We start from the raw sequence: 20,808 nt of genomic DNA on the forward strand, positions 1-20,808 counted from the left end.
TCTTGTTGGCGGTTCTTTGTCAACAACTTGAAACCCAGAAGCAGAAATTATTTTTTTTAATAGCCTTGTCAATACTACACAGACTCTAGCAATGGGAGAAAGCTCTCCAGGCCTGATTTTTCATGTGTGCCTTTGGAAATATGCCAAAAGCCTCCATAACCAGAATAATGACTGGTAAGCTGTTTTTTTTCGAGAGTAATACCTTGTAGCATAATATTCTCTTCTTATCAATGCGTACGCTTCATAATTTTGGGGTAAATTTTCTCAATACTTCTTGATGGTACAAAAAAAAATTCAGGAGACCACAGCACAAGAGGAAACACATCTATCCCAGAGTTATGGGATAAGCATGTCCAGAGTGACACATGTCACTCCGAAGCACTGTTGAATCCTGCTTTTTTTGTATCCTACAAGTGATCCGAAATTGTACTCTACATTTTTTACCCTACAATTCATCCAAAATTGTAAGCATTTGCTCCGTTTGCAGCAATGGTATCGAAATAACAAATTAGTGGATAGGTTTGATTTTGTTAAAATATCCTTTCAAATGAATGGTCTTACTGTTGCTTTATATGTTTGAAACTAAAATTTTGTCTCTGTTTATAGATCTGTTTTGCATTTTTTCTTTCTGAAGCTAGTTAATTCATTTTCTTACTTATAGTATTTAAAGTTATTTTAGTTTATTTTGCTTTCTTTTCTTTTTAATTTTTTGTACACCGCATAGTTGAATTTGATTTTTGTCGGCAATAAATTTATTTTATATAATATTCTATATTTGGAAATTAAAATTTTTTTTAATCGATTAAATTCCTGTCTGTCACATAAAAACTGATCCAAACTATCATAAATGTTTCAGGGAGAAACTGAGATCAGTTTTTACTTTTTGATCTTTTAGCTATGTAAAATTATTCAGTCAGCGCAACTCAAGGATTGCTTGGCAAGGAATTTAAATATCCGAAAGCATGAGTAAATAGTATGAGTGATTTTGTTACTCAATTTGGAAATCTTTATGATAGAACAAAAAAGTACGCAGGTTTTTAATTTTAAAAATGAGTCAATGTTTTTTTGGATATGAAATATTATCCTCTTAGCAAGATAGGCCCAGGACATGGGCTATAGTCATGACACAATATTTGGTAGGTTAGGCTAATTGTGCATGTTTACTCCTTCTATGAAGGAAACACTATAATAACGAAAAGTATTTCCATTATAGGTAATATTGCCAACGTACAGCTCTTATTGAGATAAACTTATAAAGTAAAAGAGTAGGCTAGCACAGGCCTAATTGGATTCAATATTTTGTGGTGTTTCCTGAAATAATATTTGGATTTGTTATATATATCCATATACCTTAAATTACAACTTGGAGTGAAATAAGGACTTTGATCCTGTTGAATCATTCCTTATGATGACAGTTGCATACATGGTTGATTAGATTCTGGTGCATCCCAGTTAAATCTCTATGGCTTGTCACTCCACTCAGCATCCAGATGGTGTTTGAATACAACTGTTGATTCAGCAGAAACAGTGTTCTCCTTGAGGTTGTTCCAGAGGTTCACAATCTGGTTTGAGAAGAAGCAGCATTTTGCTCCATATTGACTTCATGCTATCTTGGAAAGTGTTTAGGTTTGGAAAATGAAACTTTTAGGGATGATTCTAAAGGCTAAAGTATGTCCTAGGAAGGTATTTTAAGTACCCATCTCTAATCCTTCTCCCTCTAGAGGTTCCTGAAATTTGCCTACATGACAGGTCTATACCTATCAAAATTTTGACAAAACAACATTTTATCTTAATTTTCAGTTACCAGTTGCCCTTTCTCTGCCTTTAGTTCTGAAATTGTAATTCCTATTATTTGAGTAGAATTTTGAGCCATATCAATTTTTTTTTAAATTTAGGAAATGTATTTGCATATCTGTAAAACCTTATAAAATAGAATTGAGCAAAGTTATGAAGCTGAAAACATTTTTTTTTGCCCTTCAATTAAGCAGAAAATCTATTTTAGAAGGTTTCAATTTTATATCACACATATTTTTAAAGGTCATCAAAGGTCAGGCCCCTCTAGAGGGAGAAGAAGTGGAGATATTTGCTTCAAAATACCTTCCTGGGACATACTTTAGTCTGTAGATTCGTCTCTGAAAGTTTCATTTTCCTAACCTAAACCCTTTCTGAGATAGCAAGAATTTAAAGCGCCAAAACCCTATATGCAAGTGTGTTTTCTCCTGATGGGCCCTTCTGTTGGGTTGTTGCCTCTGAATTATTTTTCTTTTTTTTTCTTTTTTTTATGTTTGGTAAATGACAACTTATACTTACTGATGATAAGACTGCCTGTCCATGGATTATTCTTTATGGTTGATTTTGTATGGCCATGCTGTTTGACCTATGTGATTGTATAGATGAGTAGGGTTAAGGCCTCATTCAAGTGCTGATCTATATTAATCACTAATGTAGGAAATCAGTCTTCCTTTTCTCCTTCTGTTTTTTTTTTATGTGTTTGTGCTGTTGCACTGGTGATTTCTCTTCTCATTATATATATATATATATATATATATATATATATATATATATATATATATATATATATATATATATATATATATATATATATATATATATATATATACTTACTTACTTACTTACTTAAGTCCCGTCCATCCTTGCGGGACATTTTGGGGCCACTTCTTTTGACAGGGCATGAACTAGGGCTCAGTATGTTGTTCTATTGTGTTCAGTTTGAGTCAACTCAACAATGCGCTTTCGGTCAAAGTTTTCAATCCACCTCTTGCTAGGTCTTCCTTGTGGTCAAGATCCGTCTATGGTTCCTTCAAGGGAGATTTTTGGTAGACGGTCATGGTCCATTCTCTTGACATATCTTGGGAAGAGGCTAGGTAAGGCTAATGGAACTTTCAGGAATAGGTAATACAGACTAAAATATGTCCCAGGAAGGTATTTTGAAGTACCTAACTCTACTCCTTTGCCTCTAGAGAGTTATTTTTGATGACCTTCAAAAATGTTTGTATTATGCAAGTGAAACCTTGCAAAACAGATCTTTTGCATAAATGAAGTGCAAGGAAACTGTTTTCAGCTTCACATATTATTAATGAAAGGGCTACAAACAGAAACAAAATTAAAGGTTCTAACTAAAAAAATATTAGTAAGACCATTCATTTTTAAGCATATAGGCCTATAAACAAAATAAAAACTCACTAATTTACTATTAGAATACTGTTGAAGTAAATGGAACACAAATTTACAATTTCAGATGAATGCCACTTGTAGGGCACAACAATGCTTTGGAGTGACATGTGTCACTCCAGACACATTTATCCCATAATTCTGGGATAAATGTGTGTCCTCTTGTGCTATAGTCTCCTGAATTTTGTTTATGCCATCAAGAGAAAAACTAATAAATTTAACATTTATCCCAAAATTAGGAAGTGCATGCATTAATAAAAAGAGAATACTATGCTACATAGTATTGTTTTGAAGAAAAAAAAAAACAAAAAAAAACCAGCTTATCAGGAACCATTCTGGTTGTAAAGCATATTGGTGTATTTCCAAAAGAACACATAAAAAATGAGGCCTGGGGAGCTTTCATCCATGGCTAGAGCCTATCATTAGAAGTTCAGGTATACACAGTCAAAATTAAGGAAGTCAACTTTGAAGAATCTATGGCTCACTAATTTAGACTCTTCTTGTAAATATGTCACTGTATGATAGTGAATAACAAATCAATCATTAGTTTTGGAAAAAGAACAACTTTTCAAAATTTTGGCTGCAGCTTAAGATTAAACTAGGACACTCAAAAGCATTTGCATAATCTAAGTATAAAAAGTTGTATTTACCTATGTGATGCTATGTTTAAATTATTGATTTGCAACATAATTATTAATTTAAAGGAATGTAGACAAACACATATATAACAGGTAAAAATTTTAATTACAATAGTGAAAAAAAACAACAAAAAACTTTATGAATATCCCAGCTGCAGGTCCAAAAATCTGTATCAACAAAGAAACAATTAGATTAGAAACAGCTAAAACATACAAAATAATCACAGTAAAGTAGTGCTGCCTAAGTAAGAGCAATTTGAACAAAATGTTTTATTTATTTCTTTATTATTATTATTATTAATTTTTTTTATATATCAGGGCACTTCATATAGAAAGATTTGATGTAGAAACTTTGAGAGCAGCTCATTCTCTGAAAGGCTCACCTAAATTTCCTTTGTCTTTTTGGAAAATAAGGTTCAAACATCCATATTTTTCTCAATAATATGTACTATATATATATATATATATATATATATATATATATATATATATATATATATATATATATATATATATATATATATATATATATATATATACATATATATATATATATATATATATATATATATATATATATATATATATATATATATATATATATATATATATATATATATATATATATATATATATATATATATATATATATATATATATATATATATATATATATATATATATATATATATAATGAACAAATTGCCTAACTTACAGCCCTTTGCCTGAGGACAGTGGGTAGGCTGACATTCACAAAGACATAGTTGGTGGACCTTTCAACAATGCTGAAAAGAATAATTCTCTAAAAATTTTGGTTGGATGTGTTTTGGGGAATAGTAGGCTTTTGGGGGAGGGGCTGTTTGCCCTCCAGTCACTTTTGACTCTTAACAAGGCCACTAGACCCTCATAACTTCCAATCAAATGAGGCCCATCCATTCCAAAATTTTTACAACCATCCATTCCAAAAACACCTTATATGCTCTGTGGCATAACTTACAATCCTTGCCCCTAGGCTCTGTAGGGTTATGTCTGCCCTGAATGCATTATTATATGCTTTATGGACTATTCTAAACAAAATTGGTATTTCACAATTTTAATTGGATGTGTTTAAGGAAAAGAGCAGGTCTAGTAAGTTGCCATCCATCACTTTTGACTTTTAAAAGAGAACTAGAACTTTAAAGTTCAAATCAAACAAGCTTCCTCCAAACTTGAAAGAATAACCCTTTCCATATAAAGCTTATATGTGCTAGGGAATAACTTACAATCCTTGCCCCCCAGACTCCAGGGGGGCGGCGTCAACCCCATGGCCTTATTATGTTATCTTTGGACTTTTTTTGAACAAATCTATCTCAAAATTTTTATAGGATAGTTCTGCCCTAACACTTTGACTCTTAAAGGGACAGTGCCCTCCCATAACATTTTGACTATTGAAAATGACACTAGACATTGCAATGTCCAATTGAATTGGCCCCATACGAAGTTTCTACAACAATGCCTTGTATGTGAAGTTCCCTGGCTTAAAACCAAAATAGGGGGAGCCGCCCTCCAATCACTTTGAATTTTAAAAAGGACACTAGAACCTCTGATTGCTGGTCAAATGAGCCCCCTTTGAAGTTTATACAACCACCCTTTCTATAAAAACTTTATTTGTCCCCAGGACATAATTTACAGCCCTTGCCCTGAGCGCTGTGGGGGGATGGTCCTCCTCAAACACATAATTTCCAGACCTCTCAACTATGCTGAACGAAATGACTTTCAAAATTTTGTTTTAATGTGTTTGAAAAATGATGAAGGCGGGGTGGCTGGCTGCCCTCCAATCACTTTCAACTATTAAAAAAGGCACTATCCATTTCATTTTCCAATTAAATGAGTCTTGTTCAAAGTTTCTTCAACCATAATTGGTTGTCTCAAAACTATTATCTGATGCGTTTTGGGAAAATACAACATGATGGGGGGTAACTTCCCTCCAATCTCTTTGGCTCTTAAAAACACTAGAACTTCTAATTACGAGTCCAATGAGCATCTTTCCCCGTGAAGTTTATACAACCACCCTTCCTATAAAAACCTTGTATGCCCCAGGGCATAGCTTACAACTCTTGCCCCGAGGGCTGTGGGGGGGGGGGGGGGGGGGGGTTCATCCTCAGAGATATAATTTTCAGACCTTTCAACTACACAGAATAAAATGGCTATCTCAATATTTTGATTGGATATGTTTAGGGAAATGATGGGGATAGGCAGGAAAGGGGGGATAGTTGCCCCCCAATCAATTTTGACTAATAAAAAGGGCACCCGCGCTTTCAATTTCCTATCAAATGAGTCCTTTTTCGAGTTTCTACGACATGTCTCTATACAGAATACCCTTGTCTAAAAAAAAAAAAAAAAAAAAAAAAAAAAAAAAAAAAAAAAAAAAAAAAAAAAAAAAAAAAAAAAAAAAAAAAATCAAAAAACTAGTAATAAGACACTGTACCTTCATTGCTCTTTAATATGATGCTACCTAGGTAAGTAAAGCTGTCTACTTGATTGATCTTCTTGTTACTCTGCATTACCTATTTGTTTTCACTTATTCTTATCCCTAGTGACTTAGTCTTCTTAATATTAATTTTAAAATCTATTCTTGCACCCTGAACTCTCCAAACCTTTAGAAATTCATTAATTATTCTAACATTTTCATCTAGGATGCTTAAATCATCAGCATAATCTTAGTCTAGGAGCGTTTTACCTCTCAAATTGATTCTGTGTCCTCCCATTACCTTTGCTGTGCTTCTTAGGACAAAGTCCGTCAAAATAATCAATACAGACAGGGAATGAAGTTAACCCTGCTTAACTCCTGATTTACTACAGAACCAGCTATTAATGTCATTTCCTACCTGGACTGCAGTAATGTCATTATTCTACACTAATGACTACACTAATCACTTTAATTTATGTATCAAATATACCATACTAGGAAAGACCCTCACTAAAGCTCCTCTGTCAGTTGAATCAAACATTAGCTTATGTAAAACCGGTTTTACATAACCGGTATAAACCTGTAAAACCAGGGACTAAAGCGGTTTGATGAATCAGGCACTTCTCAATTATTAACCTAAGAGATTAACATCTTGAAAGCTTGTTGGACACATCCTCTCCCCTTCCTATACTACACTGCTCTTCTTTTAAAACTTTATCTTCATCATATCATTGTATAATCATATATAATTAGCTTCCTACAGAAACCAAGGTAATGTCTCTATAATCACCACACTTTCAAAAATCATATTCATTTTCTTCAGTATTTACTCTCTAAATTCATAACCACCATATTTAAGAAACTCATCATCACTACAATATCAACACCACCTCACAAAGAAAATCTTTCTTTTCATTGGAAGTGTCACAGACTTTTTCACTGTTTTATTTATATATTCCTATGACTGTTGTGGTTTAGCATATTCTCAAAATGACCTGGCCATTTCTCTTTAACCTTTTCCTTATCACTAAGTGTGGCATGTTCCAATTTTTAATTAGGACAGGTCCAGATTAACTATTGCCTTGAATTTATTGACATGTCGGTGCAATGTTTTACTGTTGGGCCATCTTGCTGCATCTCCCAGATCTTCAGGAATTTTATCCATGGTCTCTACTTCACACCTCTTCAATTCATGTTTAAATGCTTTCTCTACTTTCTTTAGATTTATATTATTTATATATGATTTATCAATCAAATAATTCTTGTTCAAGCCCCTTCTCCTTTCTATAAACGTAAAGCATCTTCACAAAGTATTTTCTAAAAATTATTCCATCCATCTTCTAAATTGTCAAAATTTAAACTCTTAAGTATAGTATTAGACTGGTCCTTGAAAGTTTGTCTTAAATTATTTTTCTGGAGTCTACTGACACCAAACCTCCCCAGAAGATAGTTACCCTTCCTAAATTTCGGTAGATTAACCCAGGACACTTGTAGATGATTATCTTTACTTTTAACATCAGTAACAGCACTCCCATATACCCTAGTGTCTTTTATCTATCCTGCCAGTCTGCTTTACAATAACATAAATCAGTAAGTTTAGCTGTCCTACCATGTTAAGTTGCAGGCCATTTTATGACCAAATATGTATTGGTTATAGCTAGCTTTTTATATATAGAAAATTGCAGCAGTCTGTAATCATCACTGTTTTCTTCTTCTACACCAAATTTACCTAGGCTAGGATACCATCTGTCCCTATTTCTACTGATGTGGCCAGTAAAATCTTTTAATATATATGCCATATTTCTACACGGGATCTTATCCCCGGATTCTTATCCAAGTCATTCTTGCTGCCTTGTTAACAAGTTCAACCATATCCTATAGCTAACCACATATTCCATGTGATTTGAACTTCTTTAGAATGTTTATCTCCACAAAGTCTATCTAAATTCCTTAAAACGCATCTATCATACTAATTCATATATCATTCCACTGAATAAATCCCTTCATTCACTCCTAGCTCTGAATCATCAGGCAGAAGGGTTGTTAACTTTTTGGTCCATGAATTTATCCCTTTAGCATCCAAAAATGTATCATTTTTAGCTAAAAATGTCCCGTCTTGAAGTTTCTTACACTAGGAGTTAAATTTTTACCAGTTGTATCTTTGATCAAAAGATGCTTTGTAAACCTCTTTCAAAGAGGCCAGTTAACATCAAATATAATGATAATGAAAAAAATCCATATGAAACATTCCTGCAAAATGATTTAGTGTGAAAGCGCGAAGTTAAACCTGTAAAACATGTAAATCCCTTACTTTGGAGATATTGCTTTACTTATGACATCTCTGGCAAAACCTGGAAGCTCAGAAAAAGAACTGAGAAAAAGCACTACTTTGATGAAAAGTTACATTTTTTTTTACCAAAATATATATCCAGTTGGTAAATGTTTCGTTTTATGTCATAAATTTACAAAATATATTCCTTTTTGCCCTTTTATGTCCCAAATTTCTAAAATGTGTCATTTTTTACCCCTTTATGTCATTGTGTCCTGGCACAAATGTGTCCTTTTAACATAAAAAAGTATCCATTTGACAACCCTGTGAGGGAGTCTAGCATAGACGATTTTCTCTTAGAATCCACATTTCAATTACTTTATTAGCCCATAGGTAGAAATAGAAACATGGATTTTATTCTACTGCTTATACTTACATTACATCACGCATGGGTGGAGCTACCAATACAGGTTCAAGGCGCTAGGGTGCATTGCATCCACATGCTAATAAGTAGGTTAAGTTGTTCAACAGCGTGGATTGAAAATACCAATAGAGCCGTTTTTAGAGGGGAGGGTGCCTAGGGTAGTTGCCCCTAGCGCCATGGCTTGGGGGGAAGATGCGGTTGGGGAATTGCCCATTTTGATCCACTTTTTCACTTTGATTTGGCTTTTATTGTTTATATTTGAGTCAGAAGTGGGGGGGGGGTGTCCTGTAATAAATTTTTCTAGTGCCTCCAACCCTAGGAGTAGCTCCGAATACCAACGATGGATTTCGTCTTCCACCCCTGAATTTGTTTTGATCTTCAAAGACTTCAAGAAAGTGTTCAACTCTGTTAATCAATATTTACTCGGTAAAATATTCAAGTGCTACAAAATCGATTAAAAACTCGTGAAGAAGATCAAACACCTCTATGAGAATAAAGGATATTCTATGCAGTTGAAAAATGAAACAAGACTGATTATTTTATTTCCTTATAATTATCTGATTGGACATCTACATTTCGTATGATTCAAATTCAGATAAGAACATTCTATTTGACTATATATAACATAAATTCTATATTTTAAAAATTCTATGTACTTGTATGATAAACCCTCTAATGCTCAAGTTGTTCATTCATTGACGCATTATAGAGCTGATTTTTTTTTGTTAGGTTTGCAAAATAGGGGGGGGGGGAGGGGTAAAGTATTTGGACAGTGTGAAGTTAGAAAATAATTCTTACTACATAATATACAGAATAATTGCACCGAACACAATAGGCATGCAGACCCGCTGTACTGTCAGCTTAGCGTGAGACAAGACAAAGAGAAGTGACAGAATAGATAGAAAATATTTAATTTGGGCTATATATTTACACATTAGGGGTGGGGTAAAGTATTTGGACAATGTGAAGTTAGAAAACAATTCTTATATGATATGCAGAATAATTGTACCCAACACGTTAGGCATGCAGACCCTCTATAATTTCCCCCCCCCCATGTGCAAATATATAGCCCAAATTTGTTTTATAAAGTATTATGTTTTTACCTTATTTTGGTATATTTCATTATATTGAGCATCAGAGAAACATATTAGAAGAAGATTAGGTAGGGGGTATATCATACAAGTAGCAAATTTTATATAATTCTATACGATTTTATATGATTCTATATAATATTCTTGTATGATTCCGCATCAGGTAAGGTGCAACAGGCCCAATGCCTCGATAAATAGTTGATAGCTGGAGAGACTGGGTGCTGACGGGGTGATGGGCGCATTTTGCTGTAAGCTCTCATTTGTTTGATAAGAGAGAGAGAGAGAGAGAGAGAAAACAACAGAAATTTGGTCCCTCACAGTTCTTCAGAATCATATTTTGGAATAAATGGACAAAAAAAGAAGAAAAGCAAAGTTATTCAAATCGAACCTGCTGAACATTCTAAATTTTTGCATCCTATGAAATTGGAAGCAATTAAGTGAAAGTAAGTTCAAGATTTTAGGAAACTGATCTAAGAGTAAAAAAAAATATGGTAGTTAATGAATAATTCTTAGTTGTAATCTTAGAAAAGCTTATTTTAATTACAAACCTTAACTGATTGATCCTGAAAAGTTATTTTATAATTATTATTCTTACAAATTCTTAAAACATATCTTAAAAAGATAATAAATGATAATTATTAATTAATAAATAAATAATTACAGTAATAACCTATGACCTTCTAGTATTGCCTTGCAAAGTCATTAGCTAACTATAAAAACTTGAACAAAAGATAATCGGCCTCATTTCTTTTGCTTATTTATTTATTTTTTACTTTATAATGGTCTAAAGCTGCAATACTTACGCTTAGCAAAACGACACAAAGGGGGTATCTGTGAGCATTTTTTTTTTAACAAGCCCTTCTGCTGCAGTCTAACATAGCCCAACCAATTTTGTAATCTAAAAGTAGCTAAAAAAAAATCTTCCTACTTTCGAAATTTTTTTTGGTTATATCCGAGGAAAATTAGACCTTAATTGAAAATCCGAATTTTAAGATATTAGATTTAATAATATATGTAAATAAATAACAAGTATATTGAATAAAATATTAAATTATAACTTATGGTTGGATGTTTATAACATTAAGCCTGTTTGAATTTTCCAATTTTGCTGTGTAACACTGTATAGGTGGTGGTAGTATAACAACTTATAACAAGGTAGTAACAACTTATAACACCTTATTAAATAAAACGGGGTTTTTCCCAATGACATTAATAAGCAGTATTAAAATTTAAAACTATGGTGTATAGTTCGTTTATGGGGATAAACTAAATTAACTGGATTAATTTAGGTTATATGATAGGAATTACAGAGAAAAAAAAAGAAATATGCCATTTTATTCCCCTTCCAATATTCCTTCCAAACATAATACACATTGCTAATATAATGTCTTCCCTTCCCCTCTCCCCCTAGCCAACCAGGTACAAAACTAAGTTTTGTACAAAACATTGCTGATTCGTTTTTTAATTGGCTTTATTCCGAATTTTGAACCAACTGTTGATGAGAAATATACCAACAAAATATAAATACCCACAAAATCAGTAAACTCAATGTATAGGTATTAAAGGGAATGGGGGCTGAGACGCAATTACAGTGGAATTTATTATTGTGTTTGGAAAGAACATGTAATTGGGAATCAAATAGTACATTTTTTTTTTTATCTGATGTTTGTGCTTCAAGCAAAATTATCCAGATTTCTCATTTTACTATTTACTTCTGCTATGTAATAACCTGCTAATATTTTGAATTAAATTACCCACACAGACATGAATAACGCCGCGGAAATAATTCTAACTATTCAATCAAGAAGTTCCTTCTGGATATTCCGTTTCTTCCGTTCATATGACCATGCTTGTTTATTCAGGGTATTACAAGGTATAAATTGTTAACCTTTAGTCAAAATTAGTTTATCTACTAAAGGTCACAACTTTTATTCTATCTGTAAGTAAGTCAGCAACTAAAAATATAAAGAACTGACAGTGAAAAGTAGGATAAATTATGTCTATTTACTCCCCAAAATCAGAATTTTGTGAGACTGTGTTGTTCAAAATTTGAGACTTGAGATCTAGTTTCTGAAACTGGTGGTTCTGATGAAATTTTGTTGACTATCACTAAATCGAAATTTACGGAACTACCATTTTTCTTTGAGTTTTTTATGGTTCGACTTATGCATAGCTTATAGACGTCATTTACTTAAAATTCGACATATAAAGGTAACGAGTTATAGAGGTAAACCAAATAAAAATTCAAGTTACAAAATCACTAAATCTACTCCCTACAGCCACACAAAGTTAAGAATAGCTATTAGTGTATTTTAGACTTGATATACCAAGACTTTACTTTCAAATGTAAAACTTCACTTTCAAATGTCAATAATATATTTAGTTTGCTAGCAAATAGACACCTGAACATTAACCGAATCTGATTCAAAAGTATATTAAACGAAATTAATAGATATTAAAGTTTACTCAGAACTATTAGATCGACTCAGACTCGATGAACTCTTAGACAGAGTTCCCACTATGTTTAAAAACAATTTCTATATAAATTTTCATACAATTTTTCTGAGGCTCGCAGCTTTTGATGGGTACATGAAACTTAATGAATTTTATATATCTGGAGTCGGTATAAAAAGCCAATTCATTTGATGTATCTATTGTTATCAAATTAATTGTTTGGAGTTTTGATTGTTATTGGGCCGAGTTGCTCCTTACTTACATATTGTTAACACAAACTATTTGATTAACTGATCAGGCTTGGAATTCACTTTCAGAAAGGACATTGGTGGCGAAAATGGACACTAATTATAGGACAATTTTGTATAGGACTAAATTTTGACAATTATATGACTTCTTCTGAGATCTGTATAATGACATCTAATCTCTGTATATGACTTCTCAATTTCTGAGATCTGTATATGACTACAAACTTTCTGAGATTTGTATATGACTAATTTTGACAATAATTCACTAATTTGGCTCGGAATTCATAACTAATTTGGCATGGAATTCATGACTAATTTCGCTTGGAATTCACTTTCAGAAAGGACATTGGTGGCGAAAATGGACACTAATTTTATGACAATTTTGTATAGGACTAATTTTGACAATCATGTGACTTCTTCTGAGATCTGTATAATGACTTGTAATCTCTGTATATGACTTCTCAATTTCTGAGATCTGTATATGACTACAAACTTTCTGAGATTTGTATATTACTAATTTTGACAATAATTCACTAATTTGGCTTGGAATTCATAACTAATTTGGCATGGAATTCATGACTAATTTGGCTTGGAATACACTTTCAGAAAGGACATTGGTGGCGAAAATGGACATTAATTTTATGGCAATTTTGTATAGGTATTTCTGAGATCTATATTACAAGGACTTCAATGACTTGACTGGATCAGTTTTTCTTGGAATTAAAGACTCCCTACTGAAAATCTAGAGAGCCATGATAGATGCAGCTACTGAAGAAGCTTGCTTTGCATTGACTACTGAAACTCCATCATGTGCCCCCCACAAACTGGCTTGATTCTGTAGTGGCTGAATCACAGGGACTGTGACAGCACTTCCATCTATTGATACAGATTCCAGTAAGGCCCAACTCATGTCTCTTTCCATTTTACTCTCAACTTGGAGATGATCGTCATAGTTAATACACAATTGAGGTATGTGGCAATCGTGACCTGACCTAAAGTGTGATCTGAACAAGGCCTATAAGCTTAGAAGATATCAAACAGTTCGTGGTAACGAACTGTAGTAAGGAGCGACCCGGCTCAATAGTAACCAAAACTCTAAAAAATGGAATTTTGATACCAATAGCTATATCAAAAGAATCGCATTTTAATGCTGGTTTTAAATATATAAGTTTCATCAAGTTTAGTCTTACCCATCAAAAGTTACGAGCCTGAGAAAATTTGCATTATTTTAGAAAATAGGGGAAAACACCCCCTAAAAGTCATAGAATCTTAACGAAAATCACACCATCAGATTCAGCGTATCAGAGAACCCGATTGTAGAAGTTTCGAGCTCCTATCTACAAAAATGTGGAATTTTGCATTTTTTGCCAGAAGGCAGATCACGGATGCGTGTTTATTTGTTTTTTTGTTTTTTTGTTTTTTTTTTTGTTTTTTTTTTTCCCCAGGGATGATCGTATCGACCCAGTTGTCCTAGAATGTTGCAAGAGGGCTCATTCTAACGGAAATAAAAAGTTCTAGTGCCCTTTTTAAGTGACCAAAAAAATTGGAGGGCACCTAGGCCCCCTCCCACGCTAATTATTTTCCCAAAGTCAACGGATCAAAATTCTGAGATAGCCATTTTATTCAGCGTAGTCGAAAAACCTTATAACTATGTCTTTGGGGACGACTTACTCCCCCACAGTCCCCCTGGGAGGGGCAACAAGTTACAAACTTTGACCTGTGCTTACATACAGTAATGGTTATTGGGAAGTATACAGGCGTTTTCAGGAGGATTTTTTTGGTTGGGGGGAGGGGTTGAGAAGAGGGGGATATGCTGGGGGAACTTTCCATCGAGAATTTGTCATGGGAAAAGAAATCTTCCATGAAGGGAGAGCAGGATTTACTAGCATTATTTAAAAAAAAAAAAAAAAAAAAAATGTGAAAAAGCTTTTTCAGCTGGAAGTAAGGAACAGCAATAAAACTTAAAACAAACAGAAATTATTACCCATATAAGGGGATCACCTCCTTATGATACCTAGCTCTTTACGCTAAAGTATTTTTAGTAATTTCAACTATTTATTCTACGGCTTTTGTGATTCAGGGGTCATTCTTAATGAATTGGGATAAAATTTAAGCTTTAGTGTAAAGAGCGAGGTACTGACGATGGGGCGAATCCCCTCATATATGTAATAAAAACATGAGAATACAAAAGTTCTTTACGTAAGCTAATTTATAAGCTACGTAAATCTTTTACCAATAAAAAGATTCGTAAAAAATTGAAAGTTCTAGTCGCCTTTTTAATTAACCAAAAAATCGGAGGGCAACTAGGCTTCGCCCCCGCTCTTTTTTTCTCAAAATCATTCGATCAAAATTATGAGAAAGCCATTTAGCCCCCCCCCTAAAAAATATTAAAATTTCGTTTTGATTATTCCTCTGCGGAGAGCCAAAATCAAAACATGCATTGATTCAAAAACGTTCAGAAATTAAATACAAAAAAACAAGTTTTTTCAACTGAAAGTAAGGAGTGACATCAAAACTTAAAACGCACAGAAATTACTTCGTATATGAAAGAGGCTGCTTCCTCATCAACGCCCCGCTCTTTACGCTAAAGTTTGACTCTTTCTCTCAATTCTTCTTTCTAAAACAGTAAAAAACTTTAGCGTAAAGAGCGGGGCGTTGATGAGGAAGCAGCCTCTTTCATATACGAAGTAATTTCTGTGCGTTTTAAGTTTTGATGTCACTCCTTACTTTCAGTTGAAAAAACTTGTTTTTTGTATTTAATTATATGTAGACACGACTTTTGGAGGCTCTCAGCGACTTTTGAGAGTCCACCCACACTAAACATAGTTTAAGAACAGGCTTTATCAACTTGCATGCTGTGTATTAGCATTTATGAGTCAGTGGATAGAATACATCATTCTTTTTCTCGGTCATTTGCGAAACAATTTTCTCTGTTGGATCTTTTCTGCTGGATGTTCAGTGGTAAATAATAAAAAAGCCGAAATAATATCGTTTTTGATTGATATTTATGTTTCGATATCGACATTTGGTGCGATATATCGATATAGACACTCAATATTGCCTAACATTAGAAAGCGGATCGAAAATCGACGAAGGCAATGTGTGCCCTCCTTTTTTACTCTAGAGTTTTCTCTATCAGCTGAATTAAGACCCAAAAATCAGATAACACTGAAAAAATGGTAAGCTGAAAAGAACTTGATGAGTGATTTAAAATGGCTCTGATAGGATCTACAATTCATAGAATCTCACTGAGTTAAGTGGTGCTTATATAAATGAACTATCAAAAAAAGTTTTGACAATGTTTGAAAAGTTTGACAGTTTAAACATTGCTGCCCCATGAAGCATAATGCTTTGTAGAAGAATTAATAACTCTGCTACTGAGGCCTTAGCGATCAGTCCTTCTAATTGTGCTAAATATACTATATTCCCAATGAAACCCTAGACCACTGTCTTTTTTTATTTGAATGCCAAAATAATATCGTTTTCGATATCGATATTTAGGTTTCGATATCGATATTCGGTGCAGTATATCGATATCTAATATCTCAACACTACTTTTGTTGTGCCTAAAAAAGGAATCAATGTTGAAAATTTTAAATAACTGAATAGGAAAAGCCAGAAAAACTATGTTTATTTATTAAAAAAATAAAAATTTAATGAGATTGCGTAGTCTGAACGTAATATTTGGTGTCTCAGTTTTATGAAAAAATAAATAAATAGTAAATAATAAAAATCAACAATGATAAGCTCATAGAATAATAATAGTAAAATAATAATAGTTAAAATCATATCATATAAGAATAATAATACTTTATCTTACCTGCACGAGCTTCGTTCAATTCTAATTTTGTGTTTCGATGTAAATTCCGTGGACCCATTGGTTGTAACCCTATTTATCAATAAAATGATAAATAAAATGATAAATAAAATAATAACATAAGTAAAGAGCAAAAATAAAAGTCAACAACGATAAAATAATAAACCTAAAATATTTAGGTTTCGATATTCGGTGTAATATATCGATATCGATATCTAATATCGCGCAACACTACTTTTGTTGTGCCTAAAAAAGGAATCAATGTTGGAAAATTTAAAGAACTGGCTGGGAAAAGCCAGAAAAATTGTGTTTATTTATTCAAAAAAATCAAATTTAATGAGGCTACATACATGAATTTAATATTTGGTGTCCAGTTTATAAAAATGGGTTCTGGTGCCATTTTGTTGGGAATGATGGTCCAAAATAGCAAGAACGATCATTTTTAAAATGACTATGAGACTGATACGCTACGTATGTCACCCTGTAGTACTTTGTTCATACAGAATCTGACAAGATTTTGAATGTAAGTCAGGCTACTAAATTTTCACTTTTAATATCTTGTTTTGGAGGTCTCGAACCAATAGTACTTTTGTATTTTTTTTGTGACCTGTTGGAAAAATGTCTGTGATTAAGAATTTTTGTTTGATGAGATGACAACATGGAACTTGTACAGATAAGAATTCCAGAAAATAAGGAGAGTGGACGCGAACGACCCAGTGAGGAGTCGCATTGGGGCATAGCCATTTCCAGATAGAAAAAAACTATTTCAGCTATTTTTCTTTTGCAGGAAAATTGTCAAAAAACCTGGGTTGCTAGAAGCAGCTGAGCTTTTTGGTATGAATTTTTCTTTTGTCATTTCAGTGCTACATCTTGTATTACTGACCTAATACTAGTATTTTTTAAAGTACCAGGGTCAACGAAAATGAAATCTGAATGTTTGAATTTATTCAGTTGAAATTTACATCACCATATTCTTAAAATTTTGGAAAAAATTCAGGGGCGTAATTTGCTATGGGACAGGGGGCAACTGTCCCCTCCAACCCTCATTTTGACCTCCTCCAGACCTTATTTTACCCTCCCTCCTAGCTGAAATGTAGTCTCTGCAAAAAACTCGTTAAATTTAGGATAAGCCTGCATAAGCACTATGAGAAACTGGTTAGTTTTCTTTAGTATATCTTTGCCCTTATAGTACTATATGGCTCATTTTCCCATTTTCACTCTCATTTTCATTTTATTTGGAAAATTGGCTCCAACTTTGCCTCTCCCCCCAGGATTGATGAAATTACACCACTAAAAAAAAATGAGAACTCAGTGTATATTTAGAAAGACTTATATGCCGCTATGGAATTTACGGAAGTTGTTAAAAAAACAAAACAAAAAAAAAACGAAACTTACAAAAATTACAAAATAATATACTGCTGTAAAAAAAAAAAAGTGGCACCCAAGTGTATTTATCTTTGGGAATCAAGATATTATTAATATTTGAACCATTGCAGAGGATAATCCTTTTCGAATCTAGCTAATTAGTTTTGCTCCTCAGTTCTTCGTGGCAACACTGGCGAAAATGTAGTACTGCCCAAAAGGGCCCAGAACACGTAGCTTTTTTCGGGCACTGATTTCAGCAGCTCTATGGGCGAACGATAGCGGCAGAAAGACAATCTCCTTTGTGCGAGATTTCCAAAACTAAACATCCCTAGACAACTGCAGGTTACCGATAGACAGCTGCAGGTTATTAATAATTGCATGATTGGTCTTAATTTATTATTTAGTTCTTTTTTTATTATTATTAAGTTCTTTTATTATATAAATTTGTATTCTTTTAAATTTTTATTTCGTTAACCAAAAATTAATTAAATTTTTCGTTCATTATTAAATTGTGATGTTATTTTATTATTAAATACTTAATTATTATTATTATCTAGTTCTTTTGATTTTCCTGCTGAAGAGAAGGAAGCAATTGAGGATTTCTTTTTTTTATGATCACGATGAAATTTGGCGCCGTTTTTGTAAATCGGAACCCAAAACTAGAGGATTTTTCAAGCTCAAATTGGCGCCGAAAAAAGCTACGAAACCCATAGTTTTTAAGTATGAATAGACCTAAGGCGGATTCAGACGGATTTTTTTTATTCTAATGTCCCTGGTGCTTCAAAAATGCCTTTTTAAAGTATAGGCATAGTAAAGGAAAAAAAATAATACATATTCAATATCACATCAAAAGTGCTTTTATTTTTGAAGTCGGTAGAACTTTTATAGTTATTGTAGACTATTTGTTGTGTAGTTTCTGGTTTTTAATAAAGCAAGAGCAACTACGTGAACATTCTGAGTGGGAGACCGAGGGGGGACAATTACCTTCCTTTTGGGAGTAGTTCTTGTCCGTTTTAAGTTTGATGGTGCCTCTGCTTGAGTTTGGAAACACTAGTTTAAAACAATTTAACTACTGTTCCAAGCCTTTTTAGTGTTTATCGCTTTCATAAAAAAAATCATTTTATACCATTTTCTGTGGAAAATAATGCGCCTAATAAATGCGGAAAATAAATGCGCCGGATACAAAAGAAAACCGTAAGGGCAAAAAGTCCAAATTTAGTTAAAGTTTTTTGAGGAAATAAATTATTTGAACATTGGCTTTAAAATGCTTGTGACTATTTTTTTTTTTTTTGAATAAATCTTTTTTTGTCATTTTCAGCCTTTTCGATGCGTTATTTTGAAAAATATAGTTAAGAGGATTGGCATCTTTAAAGTTTCACTTTAAACAATACATTTTCACTTTAAATGAAGTGCAGATGGCACTATTAGCATCGCCATCTTTATTCGGGGTAATTGTGTAGCACACTTCGTACTTCGGTAATTGTGTATACACTTCGGTTGTTCGGTTGTTTTTTTTGTATTGTTTTTTTTTTATCCTTTAGCACTGATTCTGGTCTATTTCAAGAAAATCGTTAGTATCTATGCAGGAATTTTAGCCTCAGTACTGACCAATTCGTAATCCGTAATCTCTCAATTCATAAGTTCCTGGTAGAAACCTACGGAGTAGAATCTTTGATCAGTGGAATTGCAGAGTTGAATTTAAGTGTAAAATTGAATGATTATTATTGGGCAATCTTGGGTGAATAAGGAATGGCTCTACTTTTCATAATAATCCATAAGGCGCATACTCAGTCGCCATGGAAACTCAAAGTCTCCTTAATTTTTTTTTATGAATTTTTGGAGAATTTCTTTAGGTATAACCAAAACGAAGTGCGGATGAAGAAACCTAAACTTGCAGTCAATAGAGCTGCAGTCGCAACAGCTACACAGGGCAATAGAGCTACACAGGGCAATAGAGCTGCAGTCGCAACAGCTACACAGGGCAATAGAGCTGCCAATTTTTTCATGCTAAAGCTACCGTATAGTTAAATGATATTCGAAATTTTGGCTCAACTTTGAAAATTTATAGTCATTTCCTGCAGATGAGACAGTACAAAGATAGATAAGGACTCTTGTCGAATGAAAGTTCTTAAGCCGAACTGGCTATACATGACAATAAACAACAAAGAGAGATAAAACTCCGCAAAAAAAAAACGAGACTGCGGCCAGTAGAGACGAAAAACTAAAATAACGCGGATATTTTGCCTGTATCCAAACTAGGCTTTCAGAATTTGTTCTCAGGAGTTTTTAGATTCTGAATTGTTGTACATGAGGGATATTTTATTTTGTAATAGTTACCTGATTAAATTCATTGATAAAATAATAAAAAATAGACGCATTAAACACAACAATAGGGTTATTGAGGTTTCACAGTGTACAGAATTAAACATGCCGAAAAGGTTCATTTCTTTGCCTTATGTACCTACTTTTGGGGAGATGCTTAAACGAATTTTAGGTAAACATAACATTGATACTTGTTTCTAATCAGTAAGACCATTAGGTAGTTTCCTTAATTCTGGGAAGGATTTAACCCGGGGAGATTTAGTTAGTGGGGTGTATAAAATTCCTTGTTCTTGTGGAAAGTTTTATATTGGTAGAACTCACTAACCATTTACTGAAAGATTTATTGAGCATCGCAACTCATTAGAAAAAACCCTACAATTAAGAAAGCCTCCTGAAATTTTTGTTTCGGCTCTGGCTGAACATACATTCTTTGGTCCCGAACATTTTATACAATTTGATGAGGCTACAGCTATTTCTAATCATAGAGGTTTTTCTCAGTGGGCGAGGGAGGCTATAGAAATTAAAAAACTTGTATTTGC

At 33.1% G+C, this 20,808-nt stretch overlaps 1 protein-coding gene across 2 annotated transcripts in view; it reads left to right on the forward strand.

Moving 5' to 3' along the window:
* Positions 1-939: 939 nt before the first annotated feature.
* Positions 940-20,808, forward strand: part of LOC136039217 (uncharacterized) — a 91,612-nt gene continuing 71,743 nt past the window's right edge. Inside the window, exons 1-2 of one of the 2 annotated variants that reach the window (XM_065722748.1) lie at positions 940-1,025; positions 17,370-17,416. The gene's annotated coding sequence lies outside the window, so the exon portion shown is untranslated. The remainder of the gene's footprint in view (positions 1,026-17,369; positions 17,417-20,808) is intronic. The other variant, XM_065722749.1, reaches the window with a different exon arrangement.

Source organism: Artemia franciscana, chromosome 19, assembly GCF_032884065.1.
Source record: "Artemia franciscana chromosome 19, ASM3288406v1, whole genome shotgun sequence".
NCBI classification, from domain to species: Eukaryota; Metazoa; Arthropoda; class Branchiopoda; order Anostraca; family Artemiidae; genus Artemia; species Artemia franciscana.